The sequence below is a fragment of the Meles meles genome, chromosome 2, assembly GCF_922984935.1.
Source record: "Meles meles chromosome 2, mMelMel3.1 paternal haplotype, whole genome shotgun sequence".
Lineage (NCBI taxonomy): Eukaryota > Metazoa > Chordata > Mammalia > Carnivora > Mustelidae > Meles > Meles meles.
The window spans coordinates 37,221,731-37,230,204 of NC_060067.1; positions in this window are offsets into that span (position 1 = coordinate 37,221,731).

Below are 8,474 nucleotides of genomic sequence, written 5' to 3' on the forward strand. Positions count from 1 at the left end.
CTGTGCTAGGCATCGACAACAGCTAATAGCAGATATCTAGCCAACACTTACAGGTCAGGTCCTGAGTTAGTACTTACTCGGGATATATTAATCTAATTTAATCCTCCCAAATACCTACGAGAGTCTTGCCGTTGTGACTCCCAATTTATGATCCAGCGAATGAGGTGCTGAGAGGTTAAGTAATTTCCCCAAGATCACAGAGCTGAGTCACAGAAAGCTAGGATTGTAGGTAGCCTAGGCTCCAACTTGAACAGCTGTATTTCTTGGCCCCCACGAGAGATGTCCAAAAAAGATTGTGCAACCTGCCTTTGCAAATCAATTCCAGGCTTTGCCTTCAGAAAGTCCCTTAAAGGGAATTTCGATTTCTCTACTTCTGTCGCAGTGTATTTCCTCTTGCTCGGCTCCAAGGGGAGCTGTGGAATGAGGCATCACGGCTTCTGAGAAGGGGAAGGGGAAGGGAGGCCTGGGGCAGGTCCTAGGGCAGGTGCTGAGGGTTCGTTACCCCTGGAACTGGAGCACCTCCGGGGGGGTTGCCCGCAGCACTGGGAGCCGACTTCCAGCCCGCCTGAAGCCTGCGCTTCTCCCACACCCTCTGAGAGCAAAGGTTGGTTCCCCCGCGGAGAAGTCAGAATTCCGCCTCGGATGCAACACGTCTGGCATGCTGTCAAGCGTCCAGTGCTCATGGAAAAGGACAAAGAGGGCTTTTGTCTCTATTCTGAGAAGATGCCCTTCGTTGCCTGTGTTTTCCAGGGCTCGGGACCCCTACACACCTGGGGACTCAGTCCTAATCATCATGGGTCATCACGGCTTAACAGCAGGACAGTCAGCCCCTCTCGGGCCCCCGAACCAAAACATGCCCAAAGGGCTTATTCCAACACCAACGACTGTGTTTCCAGCACCATCCCGCTGCTTCTGTGGGGCTGGGATAGAGCCCCAGAATCTGCATTTCTGACAAGTTCCCGGGTGATGCTGTTGGTCTAGGGACCCTCCCGTGTGTCTCCACAGCTGGCTCCGTGCAATTCCGGGGGCTGTGTTAGCACCAGCGGACCCATTCCTAGAAATCCCTGCTGACAACACAATTCCAGGACAAGGTGATACTTTCTAGCCCAGAAGCACAAGTGTGAGAGGCGAAGAGGGAGGATGAAGAAAGGGGGGGCAGGCGAGCCCAAGCGGAAGGACACTTAAGAACAACTCTGTCAGGAATGGGAGGCTGAGGAAAGAGGAAGCCGAAAGAACTTGCAGGAGAGGATTGTTTTATAGGCAGGCTTTCCATCTCACTCCTAACTGTCCTGGAGCTGGTCTGGGCAAAGCCAGCCCTGCCCTGCCCAGCCCAGACCTGCCCAAGGTGTTCTCTCCTTCCTTGGGAGAGTAAATTTACCTCCCAGCCACAGATGTCTGCTTTTGAATTCTCTTCCCTTGGGAAATCTGGGGACATCTGTCCACCCTGCCCTACTAGGTCATGAACATAACCTTCATCAAGGTCCCTGCTACAGCTAAGGTTTCAATACCAACAGCCGGAAGGAAGGGATCCTGCCCCAAAGGGGCAATCACGTACACTTCTAGAAAGCCCGGAGGTCTAGATCTGGAAAAGAGAGTAGGGACCCAACGCAATCCACTGATGGATGCCACTTTCTCTTCTTGGATTGGAGGGAACGGCACCCCCGTTGCTCCTTCTGAATGGGAACCCTTCCCTTTCCTCCTTGGCCTTGTGGGAAGCTCCTAACCTTCCTTCCACGCTCATCCCAGACTTTCTGGCTTTAGGACGTGGTCCCTCGGCACCCCAGGGAGCGCTGTCATTCCTTCCTCTCTGCTTGCTCCTTGTACCTGGTACCATTTCCCCAGGTTCCCTATTGTCCACACGTCAGAGTAACAGGAAGGAGATGATTATCCTCTAAGGATTCCCAGCCTGTCTCCCCTTCCTCGCCAGCTACAAAGGCTCTTCCCACTTCATTACTACCATTACTGCCATTGTACCATTGCTACGGTTCTAGCACTCCCAAGGATTAGAGATTGCCAGAGTTTTTACTTTCTGTGATACAGAATCAAAGGCTGGGAGAGAAAAATGAAGAGATAAGAGGCATGGAACAGGGGGTCAAAAAGATGTGTTCTCCAGGATGGAAAACGCAAGCTGGCATGGATTGGGCAGTTTGGGGGGGAGGGTTGAAGAAAGAGTGCCAGCTGGGGGGAGGCTCAGGCTGTGAGGACAGAGAAAGGAAGAGGTTGTATTAAGGGTCGCTCAGGACTGGCTATGTGGATTCCATTTACAGAGCTTGAACATGCAAGTAAAGGACTTAAATTTCTTGGAAGTATCTTTGGGTCACTAGGACTGTCTTTCTTGGACACCACTCTGGGACTGCCCGGCACGGACTACCCTTCCCCTGGGTTCCATCCTGCGCATCTCGAATCTTCTGCTTGGCTGTTCCTGGTGTGTGGCCCAGAGCCTGCACAGGAGAGATGCTCAGAAAAGGTCTGCTTTTCTCTTCCCTTCTTCCCCTCTGTCAGCCCTGAGCAGCCCATCAGGCCGAAATGATGGCGGAACGGAGGGCGGGCTGACGGGGCAAGTTGGGGGAACGAGGCAAATAAAACATCCCACCAAGTCCACCTAGACCAAATGCCAGCAGCACGGCACTGATCTTGGCTGGGAGCCCACCATTGACCAGTCCCCTCCGGGCCTCTGGGGTATGGCTAATTAAAGACACGGTTACTCATTTCATTCCCAAGTCGCTATTTAAGGAAGTAGAGTCATGCTATTCCTATAAGGCCTCTGACCCTGCACCAGAGGCAAACAATGCCAGGGCTTGTCTGAGGGGCTGGAAGGACAGGGTTGTTCAAAGAGCCTGGGAGGAGGGAGCAGACTGCAGGCCTTACAGCCGGCCCAGCTGCTGGACTGGTCCTCCGTCCACGTCCTCCTCTCTCCCTCCCACCAAGGGGCCGGGATCTGGGGGTGAGCCCTCCCTGAGCCCCCTGCCAGGGCAACGCCTATGTTTTCTGGACACATTCAGAATCACACAGCTGACTCAGGAAACACACACACACACACACACACACACACACACACACACAATCTCCTTTTGGATTTTAAGCAGCAGCAACTTGGAGCGTTTGGGATTCTTCAGCTGTTTTTTAAGAAGGAAAAAACAAATACAAAAACCCAGCATTGCTTTACATTCACCAACTCTTACTGAGATCTGCTCTATGTCAGGCCCAGGGCAAAGCCCACAGAAAAGAAGTGAATGAAAGTCATTCCTGCCCTCAAAGGGTATCCAGTCTTACAGATGAAATAGATGCATAAACAAAGAAGTTACACAGGCATGTAAAAAATACAAAAGTAGAGTTACAGACTCTGCACAGTACAGAGAAGGTGGTGAGACCCTCTAATGGGTGGGGGAAGGGGGCAACAGTGTGCCAGAGGGTGGAAGACCTGAGGTGGGTTTTGAGGCCAAAGTAGGAATTCATCAGGTACCCTAGAAAGGGAAGAGCATCCCGAACAGAGGGGAAAGCATATTAAAAGTCACTTAAATCATAGAAAACCAGGCTGAACCCACTTGTTTTCAATGGGTCACCGATTTTCTAACAAATAATTCATAATAGCCGTAACTGGTGGTGGGCCAGTCTGAGGCATCCAGCGCCAACATGAGATTTCTTTTTTTATGAATTTTTTTTATCAAAATATAATTAATCGACCTATAACATTAGTTTCAGGTAGCGTGAAATTTCTCAGATATTTATTCTCATTTTTAAAAATTGTGCGAACCGTGTGTTATAGTTTATAACAGTCTCACATTTGGACATTAAAATACTGTTTTCCTTTCCTAGTCAGTACGACGATCTGATTTCCCAAACATACCTTGTCAAATAAAATCTGTCCTCCATGGAGCAAGAAGCTTCTGTGGACCCCTTGGGGGAGGGAAAGGCAATGTTTGCCCAGTCTGAAAACTGGAAAGCCTTTAAAAGACGCTCAGAGACCAGAGCTTTGTCTCTGATTATACGAATGATTTTTCACCCTCACATGTAGGCCTGTTGACTGAGTTTGACCACAGTGACAGCGTCTTCCAAAAACCCTCCTTCAGGCAAGTTTGTCCCAGTTCCCTTGAGCCCTCCCTGTCCGCCATGTTGGTTGATTTGAGGAAAACACCACAGGAGGCCCCTGGGAGCCCCCCACAAGGGCAGAGTGAAAAGAGCGGGATCTCTACAAAACCAGCGTCGACAGCCTCTCCAAGCTGAGTTTGCCATGACCGCCAACTCGGTGCAAGCCACCATCTGAAGTTCTACCTTAGGTGAAAGATGATGAATGATTCCCTGATCCCTGTGCCGGGTTAACACTCCAGGCCAATGAAGGCAGACATTCTGGGAGTGGCAGCCAGGTGTTAGAATTGATTAAACCTCTAGGGTGACTCCAGTGTGTGGCCAGTTTGCGAATCAGTGGGCCGGATCACCGTCGTTCTTAACCTTGGCTGAACATTAGAACCCCCCGGGGCGGTTTTTCTACACACACTGAGGGAGTCTGGCCGCCAGCCTGGTAGATCAGAATCAGAATCTCTGGGGCTTGGGTGTGGCATTGTGGCCCTCAGACCTGGGAAGGAAGCCGGTACTCCCCAGCTCTGCATGCTGGGGAGACCTCCTGGCAGTTTTCCCAGTCCTAGGCCGGTGCCTGTACCCCCAGGGGACCAACACAGTTGTCCCCTGGGACCAAGAGGCAGATGCCCTCAGGGCTCATTGTCTCATGGGGTTGAAGTTGCCTGCTGCACTCTTTCTTACAGGAGAGATCAGGCTCTGGGTGGTGCTAACTCCTGATTTGGGGTGACAACTCATATAAAAAATGGAGTACATCTGGGGTTCTGGTTTACCCACCGCCCACCCTGCTGGAGTTGCATGTGTGGAACCTACTGTGGTTCTCGCCCCTCCCCCTTCGGACCATTGGGTCCACAGCACTGTGGGGGATAGGCAGCACCCCTGACTCTGTGATTTCCCCCGCCCACCCCACACTGACACATAGGATGACCAGCCACCCCCAAGGCAGGCTCTGCATTCTTCCCAGGTGTCTTTCCAGGCTCTTCCTCCTTGATGTCAAGGATGCTGCTGGTCAGTGTCCTCTCTTATCTCCCACGGGTAGTGCCTTCATGCTGACCACGTCTTCAGCTGTGCCCGATGAGGGCGGATGTTTTGTGTGGGAATCGGCCTGTTCTCACCCTTTCTGCATGCCATCACCCTCTGTTCAGGGGTGTGGTCCCCACGGAAGGAGATCCCTTTCTAGGAAGGCAATGATTGCCACCCAAGTTGTTCAGAACACAGTGGAAGATAATTTCACATTTGTGCTAGGAAATTTCAAACAGCAAATTGAATGTCACCAAAAAGGAATCTTATCCTTCACACTTTTGTGTGTGTGTGTGTGTACTGGGGAACACCTGTGTTTTCTCCCCATCACCAAGAGGGAAGCAGAGTACAACCTTTGAGAGAACAGAGGGCAGCCGATCTTCATCCAGAATGCAGCGGCGAGACGATGTACCAGGAACAAAGTGAGAACCTTAAAAACGATGTTGAGTAAAGCTGGAGAGAGATCTCCTTCAATACAGACTGGCTTCAAGGAGCCCGGTGCTGTGACAACAACGTCATCCCTTCCAACGGTGGGAGACATGCAGTTAATCAGGAATGGTGCCTTGGACAATAAAGAACAAGAAAAAAAGGGGGGGGGTGTGAACCCCACGAAGAATTCCCATGTGCAATGACCGGAAAATAAATTAATACATAATGTAGTTCTTCTACCCATAATTCTAATTTTTCTTCATTAAGTCACTCCACCTCACGTGGGCCTGTGAATTTTGTAATATATTTTGTAATCAACTGGTTTTATTTTTGACAATAAATCTATAAACAGCTTTTTTCTACCTATTACCCCAATGCTTCTCCAATAAATCACTCACAGGGGTCCACGGACTCGGCAATGTGTTTGTAATCGACTAATTTCATAGACAAGAGCCCCACTGAACAGTATGAGCCCAGGCTGCTCGCCTGTTAGGGGCAATCCTGTTGCGTCTTCCATTTTGCTGTTTCCTGGCGGGTTTTGGGGGGATTTTTGTTTTTGTTTTTCTGTTTTTACCAAAGGCTCCCCAGGTGATTCCAGTTGGCATCCCCCGCTAAAAGCTCCTGCCCCAGAAGCAAGCCAGTGAAGGAACGTCCCTGCCTCTGGTTTCTGCCAGTGATGGGGATGGGCCTCGGGTGGAACCAGAGGTTGAACGGAGCCCCTCTCCCACACACTAGGATTCATGCGTGGAAGTCCTAACCCCCAGTACTTCAAAACGTGGCCTTATTTGGAAATAAGGTCATTGTAGATGTCATTAACTAAGATGAGGCCATACCAGAGGTATGGTGCAGTATGGCGGGTACCCTATAAAAAGGGGAAATTTGGACACAGTCCCCCACACAGGGAGAAGGCCACGTGAACATGAAGGCGGAGATTGAGGTGATGAACCTACGAGTCGGGGGAACGCCGAGGATTGCCAGCAGACCGGCAGAAGCCGGGGGAGAAGCCCAGAACACATCCTTCCCTCAACACCCATAGCAGGAGCCGACCCTGCTGACACCTTGAGCTTGGACTTGGAGCTTCCGGGACTGTGAGAAAATACTTTCCACCACTGGAGCCTTAGCAAACCACTAAGGGGAGATTCTGGAAAAACAAAACAAAAAAAAAAAAACAAACAAAAAAAAAGCCAACAGAAGTTCGATACACAAATGTTCCAAATGGATTTAAAAACAAGAACAAACAAAAGCCCAGAATCTCTCTAGGTAGTGAAATCCTTGGAAAGTATTTGGAAACACAGAGAAATCATTTTGTTTTGTTTAACGCACCTCACGCTCCGGCAGGAAGCATCATAAACCTCAAAGAACACCCCTGATCTGCTGATAGCGAGTGAGAAAGTAACTGGTTGTGGGTCCCTTCCTACACTTTCTCTCCCTTCCTCATCCCAGCCTCCGAAGAAGGACAGCTCTTTTATTAAATTACTGGGCAACTCGGATGCTCTCTTTTTTTAGCGTCAAAGGAGCCTTTCTCCTTAATCAATTAAAAATCTGGCAAGGAGAAAAGTCTTCAAATCAGAAGTTGGCCAGGAGCTGGATTCAAAGGGACAGTTTCTGGCTATGAAAGAAAGTTTCAGGGGAACCTTCATCATGCACCCAGCAGAGGACCTCATGGGCTGGCCCAGGGGTTCCTGGACAATAGAGGCGTATAGTCCTCCCACCAGACACTGAGTTCCTTGAGGACGAGGACTCCGTCCCTCACACCTCACCATGGATCCTATGTTCATGGCTGTTCCATTGAATTCTCCTACCTAATCTTTCCTTGGGCACAGAAATTGTTCTTCCTTACTTGATTCCTATGCAGGGAGCGGGATAAACAAAGCTCACAGACTGGGGGGTGCAGAGAGCGGATAGGAAGTGAGCATCTCCGCAAGGCATTCATGTGTTCTCAGGGTCATACAAGCCAGATAAAAAGACAACAAATGGAAATGTAATTAGGGTCACTGAAAGGAGAATGGGTGTTGAATGCAGCGATGAATTTTGCTTTGTGACTGTGTAAGTAGAACCTCAGAGTCCTTTGGCTCTTTTGACCTATGGAGATGGTTTTCTAATGGAAGAGCGTGAGACTCACTCACCTTCGTATATAAGACGTAATTCCTATATAAGACGTAATTCCTATATAAGACGTAATTCCTATATAAGACGTAATTCCTATATAAGACGTAATTCCTATATAAGACGTAAGCAGATCTCGTGAGCTTTGGATAAGGCTCTTTAAAAAAACAATAAATGCAGAAGAAGGACATTCATAGCTTCCATCCTTCCATCGTTTTCAGGTTCCCTCCTGCCCTAGGACTTTTCAGGGGGTAGATATGGAGGAAAAGAAAATTCGAACATGAAATTATTCACCTTCAAGTCAGCTTCATTTTCTAGCTCTCTGGTGGGTTGCCTGGAGGATGAACCCCTTGCCCTCCGGCGCCCTAGAAATGCCCTTGTTCAAAAAGTCACAAATACCCTGGTTATCGATCTGAGCTGATCCCTTCTTCCCAGGTGGATCCCTACGACCAAGAGAAGTCTGGTCTCGCGTAAGGAGTGTCCATTCTCAAGTCCCGGATTTGAACTCCAGGTCCTTCCCTGGTACAAGTCAGTTGACTCTCTAAGAGTAAAGAGAAAATGAGCGATGGGAGCATCTTCTTATCCTCCTTGTGAGCAGCCAATAAAAGAATAAGAAATAGAGCTCTGTTGTGCCGGCCAGGGGAGTAACACATAAACCAAGTTCCTGAGGCGCCCTCGCACGTGCTCAGGGAAAGGGCCTCCACTCTACTGTCTGGCCTGCTGCTCACCTGAGCTCCTGTCCTTCTCTCCAGGGCACACGAGAGAGGAGAGGGGTTGGGGCAGGTGTTCTCCCCTGAGGTGGCTCTCTGAGGTCCGGCTCCTGTGCCCCGCCTTCTACAGAAGGA